This window comes from Lissotriton vulgaris, chromosome 11 (genome assembly GCF_964263255.1).
Source record: "Lissotriton vulgaris chromosome 11, aLisVul1.2, whole genome shotgun sequence".
Classification (NCBI taxonomy): Eukaryota; Metazoa; Chordata; class Amphibia; order Caudata; family Salamandridae; genus Lissotriton; species Lissotriton vulgaris.
The window spans coordinates 921,691,083-921,711,035 of record NC_141699.1 but is presented as its reverse complement, the minus strand read 5'-3'; positions in this window follow the sequence as shown (position 1 = coordinate 921,711,035).

The following is a 19,953-nucleotide window of genomic DNA, read 5'->3' as shown; positions in this document are numbered from 1 at the left end:
GTAGCTCGTGTGGTGACTCTAGTGAAGCTCTCCCCCGCACACCACCTAGCCCTAAACCTGTTGCCACCACTGCAGGAAAATGCACCACCTCGCGCACCACCGCTACCACCTCCACCGCCCTCCCCTCACCTCCGCTGCTATGTCCGCCGTTCCAGCCGCCTCAACCGGCTCACACCTCCTCGCACCGCTGCTAGAACGTGGATTTCTCCGGAGACAGAGCAGATGCCTCCCACAAGGGAGCTCCACGACGGCCCAATTCCACAACCACAGACCCATCTGCGAGGGCGAAGACGGAGGTGGAGGCGGGCGCGAATGAACACCAGGGGTCTCTGGACTTGGCAGAAGCACGCCCAGACGGAAGCACATAGACACAGAAAAGAGACGGCATCCAGGGCCTGGCGCTGGCCTGGGTCAGATCCTTTCTGACAGGCAGGTCCCAGACCCTCAGCCTGGGCTCCTTCAGAGCTCCCAGAGAGCATTCGCTCTGCGGGGTTCCCCAGGGTTCTTCTCTGTCCCCTCTTCTTTTCAATCTTTATCTTCGCCCCCTTCTTTTCTCTTTGAGGCAGTGGGACGTCACCGTGTTCAACTACGCGGACGACCTGCAACTCATCTTTTCTCTTAACTCCCCTTCTGCTATCCCCAACTTTCAAGCAGTTATGTCCCACATTCTCCAGTGGATGGGCCACAATCAGTTAAAACTGAATCCCGGAAAGACGGAGCTTCTTCTCCCCGGCAAGAGTGCCTCCTTCTGGGGGCCTCAATTCTGGCCGGTGGATATGGGCCCCCCTCCCACCCCCGCAGCCTCGGTGAAGAGCTTGGGGGTCACCATTGACTCCGCCTTATCCCTAGGGCCGCAGGTAGGGACCGTGGTCTCGTCCTGCATCTACCAACTGCGCAGGATCAGGAAAGTGTCATACCTCTTCACACCTGATGCCCTCCTGCACGTCATCATGGCCCTCGTCCTCTCCCGCCTAGACTTTTCCAATTCGATCTACCACGGCCTGTCCAAAACATCGATGGCTAGATTACAAGTGGTCCAAAATCAGGCGGCGAGACTAGCCTTAGGGATTCCGAAGTGGCAATCTGCCAGGCCCCTTCTTGTCAAACTCCACTGGCTCCCTGTCGTCTCCAGGGCAGCCTTCAAGATCAGCTGCCTTGTCTTTAAGTCACTACTCGGCCCCTGCCCTGCTTTTGTCAAATCCCTCATCAGTCCCTATTGCCCATCCCGTACCCTGAGATCTTCTCACCTTCATCTTCTGACTGTTCCTTCCTTCAAGCTCTGTAGATCTGGAGGCCGGAGATTTGCTTACCTGGCCCCCAAGCTTTGGAACTCTTTCCCTCTCCCCCTTAAAACCTCCAACTCCCTAACCCTCTTTCGCAAGTCTTTAAAAACTTGGCTCTTCCCCCAATCTGCCTAGTCTCTCTGTCTTCTGTACTCTCTACCAGCGCCAGGAAACCCATGGTGTCAGTGCGCTTTATAAGCTCCCCCTACGATACGATACGATACGATACTGCGGCGGCTGTCCTAAGAAGGTAACTATTACTGGGAAAAAGAAAGGCTTTCAAAAATAGTTATGCGTCTTCACATGAAAACCTCCACGGGCTCTTTTTTAGCACGGTTTCTAGCTCCCACAGCTATCTCTGCATGACGCTCTGTGAGGGCTCAGAGCGGAGTACCGCGGCAGCTAGCCTGCTACCGCCATGTTCCTCCAACCAGTAGTTCAAGTTGATTTATCGTATTTGTCCATAGTTCGTGGAGATTTTAGCTCTGTAACATGTATTTCATTTAATGATATGTGGAATTTTACTTTGGCACTCTATGTGGCTCCCCTAAACAAAAATAATTTTGAATGAATCAAAAGGAAACATTTGCACTCTTACATTCATAACCTGCTTATGGGTACTTGTTTGAGTCTAATTGCCTGTATGGTATTTTACGTCTTTCTAGCTCGAAGTTCCATCTCACCTCAAACTATTGAGCTACAACTTGGAGGCTATTCATTTGATGCATATGATAACCAATATCACAGAAGGAATCTAGAGGGTCAAACACTATGAGATTGGGGGGAGTGAGAGAAGAGAAGAATTGGTTACGTCCTCCTGTTTGCAAAGCCTATAGACCAAAATGTATCCTATATGTTCATCAGGCAAAGCACACAAGAAAAGTACAAGTGGGTAAGTAGCTTGACCCTAAAATATAGAAACAATTCTTGGCTTGTCTGTTAGACCCTCAACCACCCTATTGGTGGCATGTTTCAACATTGGTTCTCATCCTGGTTCCTAAAAGCCAGGATGGGCTAGACCATATTCCAGGCAGCACTTTGGATAGTATCCTGCCTGGTTCTTTAAATAAAAATACCCCAGAATATCTAGGTATTCCTTTATTAGTGGTGCTCCTGTTTTGATTAAAAACAATATAACAAGAGGTGTGTGTGTTGGAGATAATGGTCCTATACCCTACATGAAGCCATTGGCTATATAGATTGCATACCCATATAACTGTACTAAGGGCCTGATTACGATGACAGTGGGACAGCCACTAACAGCTCGTCAGTAGTGGACCCACCTCCATCATAACACTGTTTACGGCCCACCATATTACAAGGGCAGGCGGATGGTTGGTCATCCGAAAGACAAACCGACACGCATCTGACGGGCTCAAGGAGCCCGTCGGGGCATCAGAAGGAGCCGCAATCCCTATAATGGTGGCGGTGCCTCCCAGGCATTGCCGTACGGATTACGATGTCCCTTCCGGCCGGGAAATTTTATGGCAGTTTACCTTCCATGAAAAGGCAGGCAGAAAGGGACATTGGGGGCCCATAGCGGCCCCCACTGGCCCCTGCCCCTCAGACATGGGACCTGGGGGGCACCATATCCCTGACCATGTGGCAGGATATTGCAGGGATATGCAAAATGTGCATTTTTTGGACTGCGGCATATGCTGCAATCTGCTTCACACTCCACAATACAAAAAATACACTTTACAACCACCTTGAAGGTGGTTGCATTGTAATTTATATGGCGGGACCGCCGACAGAGTCGGGCAGTCCTGTTTCCAAAGGGATGGCAGTCGGAGGTAAGTCCAACCGCCATCCTAATCAGGCCCTATATGATTATAAAAACTACCGTAGATTAGGGGTCTAAAGGGATAGTTTAAAGACCACTAGGTGTGTGTTCCCTAATATAAGCTCAACACTGACTGGCACACCTATAGTCTACAACATATGTGTGTGAAAACATGTGGGTGGTCTCTCTAAACCAACATAATACTACAAGTGAAATATGGCTGGGGAGACATCCCTTAAGGATAAGAACCCTCACTCACCCAAGGGTGACATGCTTCATCATATGGGTCCTCCTTAGGACCCATATGATGAAGCATGTCACCTTTGGGTGAGTGAGGGTTCTTATCCTTAAGGGATGTCTCCCCCAGCCATATTTCACCTATATGATTATATACAAGGACTCAGTGGAATTCATTATCAGGAAATCAGGACTAATACAATGTTCTTTCAATATCTTGACTCGGTTACATAAATCTCTGCAGATCAAATACCAAGGGATACATGCCTGCACTGAACTTCCAACATGTCCAACATGTCTTCCTACTCCCCTGAGACCTTATAGCCCTCTATAATTACTTTGGGGACATATGCAACATTTTTAGAGAAGTACATCAAACCCACAGAACCAAGATACTTCCTATGCTCTATTTTCTCTTATTTACCTTTTAATAGACTATATCAGATGCCACACGTGTGATGCAACATAATGATGAACAACATTCTCTTTCTTAAATCTTCAAGTATTAAATTAATGCAAAATGTATACAAAATATATACATGCCATCATAGAAAACCTCAATTTTACTAAACTTCTGTGACTGGGTTTCTCTCTCACACACATTTCAATCCAGTCTCCTACAGGCGGACTCTGACAACAGGCCTCTAAGACTGCAATACCCATGAGGTTCTACTAACTTAACATGCCTGCGCAAATACAGGCTTACGTGCTGATGCAGGTACCCCTCTGGAAGCATCGGCATTCTGCTGAACGCTTAAAATAAGCAGACGCCATTCTTATCACCCTCTGCATCAAAGAGGAGATGATGCACTGCTAGGTATGACAGGAGACATGGCACCAATGGCCAAGTAAGGACGGGACAATTGTATAATTTTTGAGCCAATACCTGTGACTATGAACCCTTTTTAATTCCTTGGCCTCCACTTTTGTTTTCTCCCGTCCATAGATATACTTCTTTTGGGTCCGTGACTGATTTTTCAGGATTTGATAATATTTTCATATGATACCAGTGTGTGATTACAGGGGCATGAACCCCACTCCTCCTATGTAATGTACCTGCCCATACAGTTCAGGATAGGTGTTTGATCATACTTGACTAATATTGACTGCATGACTGCTACTGGGGGCCGCCGGAAAGCAAAAGGCTGTTTCCCCGCCGTGAAAGTCTGTGAAACGCTATCAGCGTACCAAATGACCCCCCCCATAAAACATAGGGGACATGGGACTGTTAAACGTGTCAAACCCAAACAACAAAAAACTGCAAAAGGGATCAAACTGAGGGCCACCCACCCATAGACTGTTACAACGGGCACTGCAACATTGCCGCTTTCACCATCTCCAAGTACCATGACTCGAGAATTAACTTTGGATGATGTTTTTTGGGCTGAAGTCGCTAAATTACTGACTGTCCACCGACCCTATTCTGTCCAAATTGTCTAGGATCGAAGAGAGATTAGCTGGTCTTGAGTCCCAAAATGCATCTGCACTATCATCAATACAGACTACGTCCCTTACTCATCCAGTTATGGACAAACAACAACAACCCAATGCCTGTGCGGGTGGGAATGCGAATATTCTATCATCTTCGACGATCCCCCAAAGTTTACCCGTGCCAGTTCAGGAGCAACTCCATATATAATCAATGGCCCAAATGTCATCATCGAAGGATAGAAGAGAGAGGATACCTCACCGTCAGCAGGAGCCACAAGGGGCGGGGGAATTAAGACTGACAGCTCATCCTTCAGTAACGGACCATCCTCCTGCATCAATGGCTGACTATAATTCACATCAATGGCTTTACCTTCCACCAGCGGCTTCTCCGCTGGTGCTGGTTCTGGCCAATGTTCCTCTTTTGCGGGACAATCAGCAGGAATCCACTGCACAGTTCATGGATAAATGGCTGCACTGGCTTTCAAACCAGCCTATGGACTGGGGAATGGGGAATCATCAGTTGGCAAATAATATAATCATGGCCAGAAGGGTAAGGTGGGTGGGAAATTCAAGGAAATCTTTTGTTGGGGATTGTGTAGTGATACATTTTAACAACCCTTTCACCAGCACTTACCTCCCTAGAAATCCTGAATGATTTTGTTACAGGAACCTGCAGATCATCCTACTAGCCCTGGAGTATTTTTACAAACAGGGCTCAACTGCAGGTCCGGCAAAGAGGAGTGGGTTAAGGCCAGGCCACTTCTTGCCACGTCACCCAGGGGTGGCTCTTTCAAATAGATTTGCTGCCCTTACTGATATGGAAGCTTGCAATTGACCATTAATATCTACAAACCCATCGCCCTTAACATCGGCCAATTCGGAGCGCATCATGCAGGCTACTGCCTTGTCTAGTTCATCCCTGGAAATAGAGGACAGGAGTAACATAGGCTTTGTCACATGGAATGTGGCAGGAATTGCTGCAAAAGCTGGAAATGTAGAGTGGCTTAACCACTGGCAAACAAGGAACATTATATGTCTAAGCAAACATGGGCTGAAGATTCAGTTTTCTTCTCAGGATTTAGGACCTATCACACACCGGCAGTGCCCTCAGTTTCAGGCAGAGCTAAGGGTGGTTTACTAATCTATCAGCCCGATTCATCATCGGCATGTTTTGCGAGTCTGTAATAGCGAACAATAAGGAATCGCTATTACAGACTCGCAAAACGGGATTCATGTAGGAATCGCAAAATAAATTGCGATTCCTACACATTCCTTATTTGCGATTAGCAAATTGCTAATCGCAAATAAGGAAAAACTCCCCATTCAATCCTATGGGCCTAAAGGCCCATAGGGATGAATGGGGAGTTATTCCTTATTTGCGATTAGCAGTTTGCTAATCGCAAATAAGGATGCGATTTCAAGGGTGCTAGGGGTGTCCACAGGACACCCTATAGCACCCCTGAAATGTAAATTAGACTCATGTTGGCACACACATGTCCAAAGGACATGTGTGTGTGTGTAACATACAACTGAGAAAAATGCACAAAAGTGCATTTTTCTCTGTTTTCGCTATTTACCACGAAGTCTGACTTCGCGGTAAATAGCGGGAAAAAATAGCGAATTCGCAATTTTTTATTGGGTCATGAATAGCATTTAAGGAATCTCAAATTGAGATTCCTTAAATGCGATTGCAATTTGAGAAATCGCAATTTTTTGCGATTTCTCAAATTGCGAGTACATGACCCAATGATGAATTTCAAATGCCATTTTTGCGGGTGCAAACGGCCGAATTCTGCGATTCGCACCGTTTGCGCCCGCAAAAATGCTTCATGAATCTAGCTGTTAGTTCCTAATACACTGTTGGTACAGGTAAAACAAGTGGGCTCTCAGAACAATCATTTTCCAGATTCTCCAACTGGAGTTTTCAAAAGAAAACCACTGGCTACTAATAAACTTGTATAATAATCAATTTGGGGGGGTAACATGAAACAGGCGGTTGATTTTCAAAATAACGAACTACGATTAATCAATTTACAATTACAGAAGGGTCTTCCAAGTATAATATGGCTGGGGGATTTCAATACCCACTTATGTAACCACAAGGAGGTCAACGTATGTGGGATGGTGGACCCGCAAGGCAACCTACTATCACACTTCATGCATAGTGATTACAGTGATATGCTTAATAGGCTACTATACTTAAGGCATTTGACTATATTAAATAGCAGAAAATCTGGTCAAATAGAGCCTACATTCAAGCGAGGTAGTTCAGAATCTACGATTAATTTTATTCTAGCTTCTTTCTCAATATAAGACTGAGTTGACCATCTTAGCAATGCATTTACCTGTCATAGCGATCACACAATTTTTTTAGCCCAGCTAAGCACCCCGTATAAAGCAAAGAGACATCAATCGTTAGTGAATAATAATATCACACTATCTAGAAACAATGGCTACCAAATGAAGTGGGCTCAGGCAATGAAAAAGAACTTGGCACCTGCCATATTTTCACAAGTGAGGGGGGATATTTTAGTTTGCCTGTGAGAGCATGCCTCCCCCTTCTAGTCTCTCAGTTTGAAGCCTTATTAATAAAAATTAAAAACTGCACTTACTAGGCAAAAACCTTTAAACGGTCCCCCATTTTCTCGCTGGTTCAATTCAACTTGCTCACTAGCTAAAAGAGCCCTTGATAACGTCCTAAAAATGCAACCTAGAATGCCGGCCTTAATCAGTGCACTCAGAAAGGATTATAAGAAGGTGAGAAGTACATGTGTGAAGGAATTAAGGGGAAAGGCCTGGGGGCAAACTCATGCGACAGTTAGGAGTTTTGGAAGGTCGTAAATGCTCCATATTTTAAATACACATGTAGAAGAAGCTGCTTGGATAGGACACTTTGAAAGTATTTTATCATTGCAAACTCCCCATGAGCTTCCCCAAACTGATAAATTGCCTATCGCCCAAGGATTCCTGTCATTCTCATTGTAAGAAGTGAAAAAAGGATTGGAAGCGTGTGTTCAAGGGAAAGCCCCGGGACCAGATGGAGTTCCAATAGACCTCTTTCAGACCGATCTTGACCCATGGGAGCCTCTAATAACAAATGTTTTTAATTGCATAGCAATAGAGGGCCCGGCACCATCTTGGAACCTTAGCGTCATAGTCCCAATATTCAAAAAGGGAGATAGGGCCAGCCCAAAGAATTACAGGCCCATCTCCCTTTTGGACACAACAGCCAAACTTATGGGTCAGCTGTTGCTAGCCAGATTAGTGGAATGGGCCCAGGATCGCAATATTCTTATGTAGGCCCAATTCGGCTTTTGCAGAGGCATGGGCACAGTCGACCAGTGTGTACACCTCTCGCTTTGCATAGATAAATACTCAAAGGCCAAAGATGGGAGGTTATACATGGCCTTCATGGATTTGTCAGCGGCTTTTGATTGTGTGTCTCACTGATTATCCGCTTTATTTGCCAACTGTATGCAAATGCTACGTCCTCTGTGAGGTACGGCAGAAGTGGGGAATGCACGCAGTGATTTAAGATCGAGAAGGGTGTCAGACAGGGCTGTGTCCTGGCCCGTTCCTTTTTTCCATCTATACTATCTGGCCTCTCTTTAGACGTGCCAACATTTGATAACATCTCTCTCCCAATATTGGCATATGTAGACAATGCGGTTTTAATTGCTAGAACAGGAGTAGCTCTTCAGAATCTTATATCCTCATACTCTTCATTTGTGGCCTCATTAGACCTCAGAGTGAACTAATCTAATTTTATTTATTATCATAGCGGGAGCACCTAAAGGGGCAAAGGCTCCATTTTTCCATCTAGGCTCAAAGAAAATCGAGGTGGTTGACTCCTTCCCATACCTGGGGATCCTGTTTGATAGCAAGCTCTCCTGGAACAAATTGGTGGCGGAAAACGCATTGGGCATGGAGAGAGGTCTTAAAGCTATGAAGGGGTTTGCTAAGAAATTAGGAGCTAGTCCTTTAGAAACAATTAAAAAGATCTATGAAGCCAAAACAAAAGCGGCAGTAACCTATGGGGTTGGAGTCTGGGGAATGGCACAAATCGACCAAATGCAGAAAGTGGAAGATACTTTTTTAAGTCAAGGGTTTCGTTGCCATCTTCATCACCCATTTACATCCTCCATCTCAAATTGGACCTCCCTTTCTTGGCTATCATAATGGTGCCCATCCTGCTGTGGCTTTCAATTTGGCAAAGGACAACTGTCAAACTAAGCCAACACATAATTGGTGATTGTCTGGGGCTCGAACGACATAGCAGGTTTGGATGGCTTAGATATGTGGAGGTGGAACTAAATGCAATAGGGCAGGGAGAACGTTTTAGGGACCCCTCCCTATGCAGCAAAGTCTCTAAACAGAAAATTATTGATCTTTAGGCACAGAAGGCCGATCGCGATTGAGTGAAAAAAACAGGCATTTGCAGGCGCTTGCAGTCTAGGATTTAATTCCGCCAAGACTGGAGTAAGGCTATTGTTACCTCTTCCATGTTACAGTAGCTCAACACAGATTTATTCTGCTGCGTTTTCGCCTGAATCTGATTTCCCTGATGTTCCGGTTCCCAGAGAAGAGGTATAAGCATGCAGACGTGTGATAATTGTTCTCCCCAGTCTGACCAACACTTAGTATTATTTTGTAGGCTTTATCACACTAAAAGAGTGAGGTTTCTCCTCCCGAACCTTAAGGCGTCAACATTTCTTGCAATGCAGGGTGGCACCATATTTTTTTTTAAAAGCTCTTCCTAATCCCCACGTCTGTTTTATGGTAGCATCCTTCTTGTGGGCTTGATGGAGAAAGAGAAGGGCGATCGGCTCACTGCTCTGAATATTTAGTATTTACGGATTAAAATATACAGACATTCTTGATTTTTAACTAACAAAAGGATAAATAAGCTTTTTATCTAATCTTTTAAAGGTCTTTAGTTTTTTATAAATTATTTATTGTGACCTAACCGATGATATTGTGCTTTTATGATCTGTTTGGACACAGATCGAATAAAGATTTGAATTGAATTGATTTGATTTGATTTGATTCATGAATTTGTAGAGCGCATGAATGCCCGAGGGCGTCTTGGCGCTAAAGAACTGTGCTGCAGAAGTGGAAAAGTGGAAAAGTGGAAAGCTGTGCAGCGGCCAAACTGGACTAAGCTGAAAAAAGCCAGGTTTTCAGATTCTTACGAAAGGACAACAATGAGGGGCTGTTTTTGAATTCTACAGGTAACTTGTTCCAAGTTTTTGCTGTGTTCAATAGGAAACTTCCCCCCCCCATCTTAGTTGTTTATATCTGGGAGTTATGAGAAGCTTCACGGTGCTTGACCTTAGAGTCCTAGGAGGTTCGTAGTGTTGTAGATTTCTTTTTAGGAAGTGAGGGCCTGATTCATGCAGTGCTTTGTAAGCCAGACAAGCTGACTTGAATTGAATTCTTTTTCCTACAGGGAGCCAGTGGAGACCTCTCATTTTATGGGCCACTGGTTCGAACCTCGGAATATTCAGTACCAGCCTGGCTGCTGCGTTCTGAAGCCGCTGAATTTTTAACAATAACTGTTTTTGTAGCCCTACATATAGTGCATTGCCATAATCTAATTTTGAAAGGACCAGCAAGGTTACCAGAGTTTTGCAGGTATCAGGAGGAATATATGGCAACAGTTTCCTGATTAGTTTTAGCGTTTACCATACAGAGGAGGCAAGTTTTTTTTTTTGCGCCTTAAAGGTAAGTTTGGAATCAAATATGACCCCCAGGTTCCTTACGTTGTCCACCGGCGATGGGCATCTGTGGAGACTGTCGGGCCACCAGTTGCTTGGCCAGATGTTAGGTTCAGCACCCAGTAGCAGGACCTCTGACTTATCGCCATTCAGCTTTAAGCAGTTTGCCTGCATCCATTGACTGACCTGGTCCATGCAATCCCTGAATCTCTCCGCTGTCTCAGTAGTGTTGTTTGAGATTGCCACCACTTTTTGGGTGTTATCAGCGTAGGAGAGTGGGACGAACCTGCAATTTCTAATGATGTTGGCTAATGGGGCAACATATATATTAAAGAGGGAGGGGCTCAGCGAAGAACCCTGGGGAACCCCCCAGGGCAAACTGATGGACTTTGATACAAAATCCCCCAGCTGAACCGAGAAGGATCTTTCCCAATAAAGGAGACCAGCAATGCAATTGCTGATGTGTGTAGGCCTATTTCCTCAAGCCGGGTTAGGAGAATACCATGGTTAACGGTGTCGAAGGCCGCCGACAGATCTAACAATATGAGGGCGGCCTTCCCCCCATGTCCAGTATGCTCCTAATTTCCTCCAATGCCATCACCAGAGCAGTTTATGCCCCGTGTTCCTCCCGGAACCCATATTGGGAATCATCTAAGACATGTAAGTCCCTAACAAACCCAGCAAGTTGTGAGTTCAGCAGTTTTTCTAAGATCTTGGCCGGGAATGGGATTCTCGAAATTGGCCTAAAGTTGGCTGGGATGGAAGGGTAACGGTTGGGCTTCTTAAGGAGAGGAAGAACGGAAGCCGCCTTCCAGGCTTTCGGGAAGCAGTTAGACTGTATTATGTTGGCGAGGAGCAACTGAAGTTGAGTGCTGAGCAACTCAGGGAACATGTGCAAGACCTTGGGGGGGCTTGGGTCCAGAGTGCCCCCAGACTTAGTTGACAAAACAAGATGATTAATCTGTATTCAACTGATGGAACTGAGAACTTGAAATTTTGGGGGGCTTGAAACTAAGGGCTTTCCCAAACTAGGTTGTGAATTACCACTTACATGTGAGTCGTGCTGCGGAGGAGTGAAGGAATCGTAGATAAGTCTCACTTTATCAGTGAAAAAAAACCCTAGTTCGTTACAGCGATCCACGCTACTTTCAATCTGTTTGGCAGAGGGCTCAGTGAGTTTTTTTACAGCGGCAAACAGTTCTTTACTGGAGTTTTTAGCCTCGTTGATTTTTTTTTACAAAAAAAGCCAATTTTTCTCCCGCTATCAGTTTCTTGTAGGTGGCTAATGATTTACAGTAAGAATCTTTTTCCCAAACCTCATAATTGGCCCTCCATCTCCTTTCTGCACGCCTGCATGTCTGTTTTTGAAGTCTTAATTTCTCTGAGAACCACGGCTCCGAGAAGTTTTTCCTTTTCTGATTTTTGATTTTAATGGGAGCAACTGAGAGGACTGCAGACTTGATCCAATTATCTACTTGGTTTGTGGCTACATCACAGTCTTGATCTAAGCCAGATATAGTAGCGCCAAGCTGCGCATGCAGTTCGACAATATCAATCTTGTCCCAATCCTGGTACGGATGGTTCTCCCCTGCTGGGCCCGAACAATTTTGTATGGTCAATAGTTTGTGTGAAATGGACAACTTTGTGATCGGACCACGGAATTAGCATCACCTCCCCCATTTTGATGTTAGAATTGGAGGAGAAGATCCTATCCAAGGTGTAACCAGCGGTATGGGTTCCTTGTTGGACAAGTTGGGTCATGCCACAGCTAGTCATGGTCTCTGTGATGAGTATCGTATTACTGTCTTCCACTTTTTACAGGTGAATATTAAAATCCCCCAGAATCGTGTAATCTGCCCCGGATAAACTGGACTCCAAAGCGGGACCCAGCAATTGTGACAAAGGGCGCTAGCCTTTGGAGGCTTATACAGCAGAAGGCCAGTGAATGTATAGTTGTTGGTGATGCAGATTTTAAATGGTAGGGTTTCACACTCAGGGAAGTTCAAGCCCTCCAAACCCCGCGCCTGAAATGCATCTTTACTGATAATGGCAAGCCCTCCCCCTGCTTCCCAATTCTGTCTGCGCGAAGGAGAGAGTAACCCCCCGGGACTGCTAACGCCAGGTCAATATCTGAGGATTTATCTACCCATGTTTCTGTTATAAACAACAGGTCTAGACCATAAGGGTCGATCAAATTGGCTACTTCCGTGTTATGTTTCACAGGGGACCTGGCATTCACCAGAGCTGCCTTTATCTGTTTACTTGAAGTGAGACCAGGCTGCTGAACCTGAAGAGCTGCTGTGTCACAAAGCGTGTAACATAAGCCTACAGCTAGTGCAGCGTTTGACTTCTTCCCAGGGATTAAGGGTTACACAAACCGGCTTAGTCCGTAGTTCCCTCAGTTGTAAACTGTTATAAACCTTCCTGTTCACGCTGATCTTATTTTGCGCAGGGGTTCTGGTCCTCGGCCCGGGCCAGGCGCTGACTGGCGCAGACGGGCCTGCCTTTGGCACACTTTCGGCGCGCCCGCTGTGCGCACGAATTAGCATGGGTTTAAATTGTCTTAGGGCTTCAACTACTAGCCCGCTCGGCCCCGTACTGCTCTCACAGCCAGAAGTGATGTTGTTATAACTGCGCCCTCCGCCCCCTCCGTACAATCGGCACTTGCCGTGACGGACCAGGGGGCGTCGGCGGGTAGCTACAGCCAGGGATTTAGCAGCAGTGACAGTAAGGAGGTTTTTACACAATATCAATTTTAAAATCCAGCAGTGCATTCAAAGTTTTTTAAAAAGCGCAAGTTGCCAGCACAAGCACCACGATGTTGAGCTACGGCAGTCACAATCTTATGGACTCCGTGTCCACCCTTCCGTGGTCTTGTAGTCTTAGGGCTTCAACTACTAGCGCGCTCATCCCCGTACTGCTCTCCCAGCCGGAAGTGATGTTGTTCTAACCGCGCCCTCCACCCCCTCCGTACAATCGGCACTTGCCGTGACGGACCGGGGTGTGTCTGCGGGTAGCTACAGCCAGGGATTTAGTAGCAGTGATGGTAAGGAGGTTTTTACACAAAATCAATTTTAAAATCCAGCAGTGCATTGAAAGTTTTTTAAAAAGCGCAAGTTACCAGCATAAGCACCACAATGTTGAGCTACGGCAGTCACAATCTTATGGACCCCGTGTCCGCCCTTCCGTGGTCTTGTAGTCTTAGGGCTTCAAGTACTAGCCCGCTCACCCCCGTAATGCTCTCCCAGCCGGAAGTGATGTTGTTCTTACCGCACCCTCCGCCCCCTCCGTACAATCGGCACTTGCCGTGACCGACCGGGGGCGTCGGCGGGTAGCTACAGTCAGGGATTTAGTAGCAGTGACGGTAAGGAGGGTTTTACACAATATCAATTTTAACATCCAGCAGTGCATTCAAAGTTTTTTAAAAAGCGCAAGTTACCAGCACAAGCACCACGATGTTGAGCTATGGCAGTCACAATCTTAAATTGATTGCATGACCTTTTACTTTACTTTTTGCAGTGTTACAGGAAAAGCCATCATGGACATGTGCCAACCTACATGACCATAGTTTGAAACCCTGGGCAGAGTGCTTCGCTCCGCCCACGGAGTGCACGTAGTGTTGCCTACTTCGCGATTCGCAAAGTAGGCGTAGTAGGCAACACTACGCACACTCGTGGACGGAGCGAAGTTGCCCACCACCCGCCTCCCTCCTGCCCTCTTCTACATCCCTAATTTAGTTTTAAAATAGTATAAAAATAAAATAAAAGCACTTACCTGATAAGCGGCGTCCCGGGGCTCCATCTTTCATTTCACGGCGACTTCTTCCAACCAAATGCGCATGCGCGGGTGGCCCGCGCATGCGCATTCCTTGCAAGAAATGCGCATGCGCGGGCGCCCGCGCATGCGCATTTGGTTGGAAGAAGTCGGCGTGAAATAGAAGATGGAGCCCCGGGACGCCGCTTATCAGGTAAGTGCTTGTATTTTATTTTTATACTATTTTAAAACTAAATTAGGGATGTAGAAGAGGGCGGGAGGGGGGCGGTTTCCTGCCCATTTTACGAAGCTTCGCGAAGCCCCACTACGCCCACTATGCCCACCCTTAATAGTTTGTCCCTTGCTTCTGTCTTTATGTGTCTTATTCAATAATAACAAGCACAAACATTGTTTTTTGAAATAGAAGATGGAGCCCTGGGACGCCGCTTATCAGGTAAGTGCTTGTATTTTATTTTTATACTATTTTAAAACTAAATTAGGGATGTAGAAGAGGGCGGGAGGGGGGCGGTTTCCTGCCCATTTTACGAAGCTTCGCAAAGCCCCACTACGCCCTTAATAGTTTGTCCCTTGCTTCTGTCTTTATGTGTCTTATTCAATAATAACAAGCACAAACATTGTTTTTTGAAATAGAAGATGGAGCCCCGGGACGCCGCTTATCAGGTAAGTGCTTGTATTTTATTTTTATACTATTTTAAAACTAAATTAGGGATGTAGAAGAGGGCGGGAGGGGGGCGGTTTCCTGCCCATTTTACGAAGCTTCGCGAAGCCCCACTACGCCCACTACGCCCACCCTTAATAGTTTGTCCCTTGCTTCTGTCTTTATGTGTCTTATTCAATAATAACAAGCACAAACATTGTTTTAGGGTGCTGATTGATGATGATGATGATGATGAGCTGGATTTGCACAACGCACAGAGCTCATAAGCTTGTCCTGGCACTAGTCCATCAGTAAATCAGTTAATACTGGGTGAAAAACATGGTTTTATCTTCTTTTTAAAAGTATGCTCAGCTTTCTTGTTGAAGTTACTGAATGGGGTGTTATAGTTAGGTCTGCATTTCCATAGGAAATGTATTTTTTGGTTTGCTGATAATGTTGGTACTGTTTGACCAATCTTCACAAAACCTTCCAGACAAGTGCATGTTTTTTGATCAGCTCTTTCCTGGAACATTTCAGGGTGATCTACGAAGCGGGGACCAAAAAAAAAGGGGAGTCCCAAAATGCAACATCTCCATGAATTTTTTGTTGACTTTTCTGGAATGCAATTCACAAAAACTGCTTAACGTATTTACACTGAATTTGACAGGAAGCTAGCTTGTAATCCAAAAAGCATGCTTTTTGTGGATTGGTGTAAATCCACTCGGTAGGTTTTGATAATTTAATGTTAAAAATATCTGTATATCTAGATGGTTGTGTTCGAGGGACTCCCACAAGAATTCCACAAGACCAACTTAAAGAAACTAGAGTATCCTGATTGACCTAGAGGGATTTCTTTCCTTTGGGCAATCTTGCTACCACAGGAGTAAAGGTCCCGCAGGAGTAGGACTCTGATTGGCTGAAAACAAAAACCACAAATGGAAGAAGCTATTCATTTTTTAATGAAAATGATCCCGGGGAGGGCCAGGGTCTGAGAGTCAATCACAATAAATAAAGGAGAGATGACTACCGGTTTCCCTCCTTGAGTCGATTATTGCTCAGTGAACACCATCCATGGGACCCGGCATACTTTTGAAAGGAAGGCCCTGCCCTGAGAATATTACCCCCCAGTGACCCTAGCCCTGGGGGCCTGGCATATTTCTGAAAGGGGAGGGGCCTGTGGTCCACCACTCCATGCTGCTAATAGCTTTCTGGACCCCATTCATCAGCATACTTCTGAAAAGAAAGGGGGAAGTGTGCGGCCACTATCCCCCAGTCTCCCAAGGCCTTGGGGCCTCATTACCCTGGGGCGGGCTCCTCTGCTGTGACCCAGGGAGCCCACCCCCAAGACGCAGTTTCCCTTCCCTTGAGAGTGGGAACAAAAAAAACTAGTTCCCACTTAATTTGAGCTGGTAAATTGCTTCTGCCGCATTGGGGCAGATATTTGTTTCCGTGCACACGCTCTTGCAGGCAGGGTAAATGAGATTGCTCCTGCCCGGCTGGAAAAGAGGAAAAAACCTGCCCCCTATATGTTTTTTATAACTTTTTTTGTAGGGCTGGGTACTGAGTTCTAAAATGGCTGGCGTTATATCTTTATTAATGTGGTTGTAGCCAATCAGATCTTTTTTTTTTATCTCTCACAACTGCGGATCCTCTGAGGCAAGAGATATACATACATTTTGAACAAAATGTTTTTGAAAACTTCTCAACAGACTTATACCAAATCACAAAAAGTACACTTACTGTAGAAAGATGTAGCTTTCTGCCAAATTTGGTGTAATTCCATTCAACAGTTTTTGCTGTATAGCTGTTCAATATTCCTGTGGAAAAATAAATGGAGAAAACGCATTTTGGGACCCAACCTTTTTCTCAGTCGCCCCAATTGACGGATCATCCAGAACTTTCCAGGAAGGCTCTGAGGTGGTTAAGACATGCTTTGGTATTTTTTGTGAAGATGTGTCAAATGGCACCAAAGTTATCAGCAAACCAAAAAAATCAATTTCCTTTAAAAACATGGCCTATGTGTATGTATGGATGTGTCTGTCTGTGAATGTGTGTAAGTGTTTGTGTATGTATGTATATTAATAAAGACTGAAAAAATGTAATGAAACATAATGCCCTAAATATATTTGTGATCTCTGACAACTTGGGAGTGAAGCACTATGCCCCTAATTATGACTGTTTAGTGAGTGATTAGAGTTATATAGCTAATTGATCACATTTATAGGCAGTGAACCATTCTCTGCTGAATAAGGAAACATGCTTTTTTAATGGCCACTAAGTTACTAGGCCTTTCCCTATGTATTAAAGGAGGTTATGGAAGCAACATAAGGTCAAATGACAAATCAAGCCATTGCTTGGCTTGCACTCCTGTAATCCTTCTAAAATGTATTTGTCACTATGAGGGCAAATTGTCAGTCCTAAGATTAACCTCTTCCATGCTCATGACGGCTCCCAGCCGTCATGAGTCATGGTGGGTGTGTGCTGATGATGGCCGGGAGCCGTCATGACCACGCCCGCGACAGGAATGTTCAGCACTGTGGCGGAATTCGCACCACAGTGATGAGGTTAAGCTTGAGGGCATTGTTCCATTAAAGTTTAAAACTGTTAGTTTGAAGCTAATTTTCCATTAAAGTTTAAAACTGTTAGTTTGAAGCTAATTTTATTTTAAACCAATATCGAGAAGAATTTTGCTCCATAATTTTTGCAATCTGTGGAAAAATATTTTAAGCTTATGGCTGTGCCCAATTCATGTAATGTGATTTCGTGGTAGTATGCAGAATTTCAGCAAATATTGTGAGATTATGTGCAATTACTCATGATGCAAATCTGCTAATTAGTACTATATTTTAGTGCATAATGCGTCTTTGAGTCAATTTTTGAGTTAAGAATAACACCAAAATCAAAAGCCTCATGACCAGATATTCACGTTCAGTTGTTCATTTGCATATGTGTCTAATATTTACCACAAAATGAGGATTCGTTATAAACGATTACAGAGAATGGCATGTAATTACACAATGTGGGGTTATGGCATCATTTTGCGGAACAAGAAGAATGCAAAAATCCTAAATTACATGAATTAGACTGGTTCAATTACAATTTTGCCCAAGTCAAGCCATGATTCCAAACTGGTAGTTACATCTATACTAAGTTTATGGGGCTTAACAAGTAGAATCTTGTGCTTAGCGTAATAAGATGTACAAGATATGGTAACAACAGTGTTGAGACAAAATATTGAGTTGGAAATATCAACTTGCAGAAATATCAAATGAAAAATATTATGACATGGAAATATCATCAGCAAGGATATCGCTGCAAAGAATATCAATTTCAAGATAAGTTTTATAGATTTTTAAAATATCAGTCATTAATATTGATGACAAAAATGTAGTTGTTTATATTATTGCTTTTTAATCATTGTTATGTATTTTGGTATATATTTTAAATGTATATGATGTAATTGTTTGTATGATTATTGTTTATGTTTTCAATATATTTGCTAAATGTTTAGTAGTTGTTAAATTTAATTTAAGTAATTTTTGCTATTTTTAGTACCTTGGCAGGTTGTGGGAGTTTAGAGGAGTATGGTGGGAAGTAATATACTTATAATACATTATTGATTACTTTTTAATTAATATCAGTCTTTAATTAATAATTATTTAAGTTAATAATGTAATTAATTTTTTTTGCTTATGTTTTATGTGTGGGTTGTGGGCTTATAGGGGTACAGGATTGGATGCAATTTAATTTTAATTATTTAATAAATATTTGTTACTTAATTATTAATTATTCAATTGATAATTAATAATGTTGAGTGTTAAAAAAAATTTCATATGCATTTTATGTGTAGGTTGTAGGGTTTATTGGGGTACAGGGTGGGAAGTAATTTAAGCATAAATAAATAATAATTTAGTGTTAATTAATAATAATCATTTAAATGGCAATTAATTATGTAATTGTGTAAATATTTTTTTTTATTTTAGGTGTGGATTGTGAGGTTTATCGGGGTACAAGGTGGGAAGTAAATTAATTGTAATTAATTAATCTTAATATTTCTATTTATTATTGATTCTTTAATTTATAATAAATAATGTTATTTATATAATTACATTTTTTAACTAAACTATTAGGTTTGAGTTGCGGTCTGTTGGGGTATATGGTAGGAAGCAAATTGCATTTTAGTTATGTTAGAATTATTATTTTAATTGTTAATAATTATTACAATTAAAATGTATTATGTTAATTGTGTACTACATTTTTTATTAAATGTAAGGAGTGTGCTGTATATTTTGTGGTGGTATATTGTGGAAAGTAAATTAAATGTAATGAAATCATTAATTTTCATTTATTGATAATTATTTTTATAAATATTTATGTTAATAATGTAAATGGCTAGCTTTTTAAAGTTGCGTTTTAGGTGTTTCTTGTTGGTTTTGTAGGGGTATATGGTGGGTGGTAACTAAAATAAAAATGATTAATATATATTTTTTGTTCATAAATAATTTTATCCCCAAAAACTTTTGTTCAATTATTATTATTTTTTATTATAATACAATTTCAAATTATTAGTTGTACAATACATTTTTAACTAGATATGTGTTAAATAAGTGAATCTGATAAAGGTGCAATCCGAAACGTGCAAATTGTACGTGTAACTCGTTTTATTAAATGTAGTTATTTTCAACTCCTGCCCTGTGATTTGCTGTCTCTTCTGGTGAAGAAATTTGAGACAAGCAAGACATTCCTGGTGGGTTGGAGCAAGAATATATATATATTTATATATACATTTATATCCTAAATTCGTTTTCGCGATAATAATGCACTCTCAGATTTCAAATGTAGTAAGTAAATTAGGAAGTTTATTTTGCTTCCACGCTACGCGTTTCGGCAATAAAACCTTGTTCACACGATGGAAAGAAAAAAGAAAGTCATCCTTAAGTACACATGAACTCCCAGGTAATGTGTTGCCATTGACAAAGGATTTCATACAACAGGGCCTCTCCCCAATTCGGGAACTGTAGCAGCCATTTGGGTACTGGTTTCCATGTATTCATACATTGCAATGTCATGTATTGCCCGCCTCACGGTACA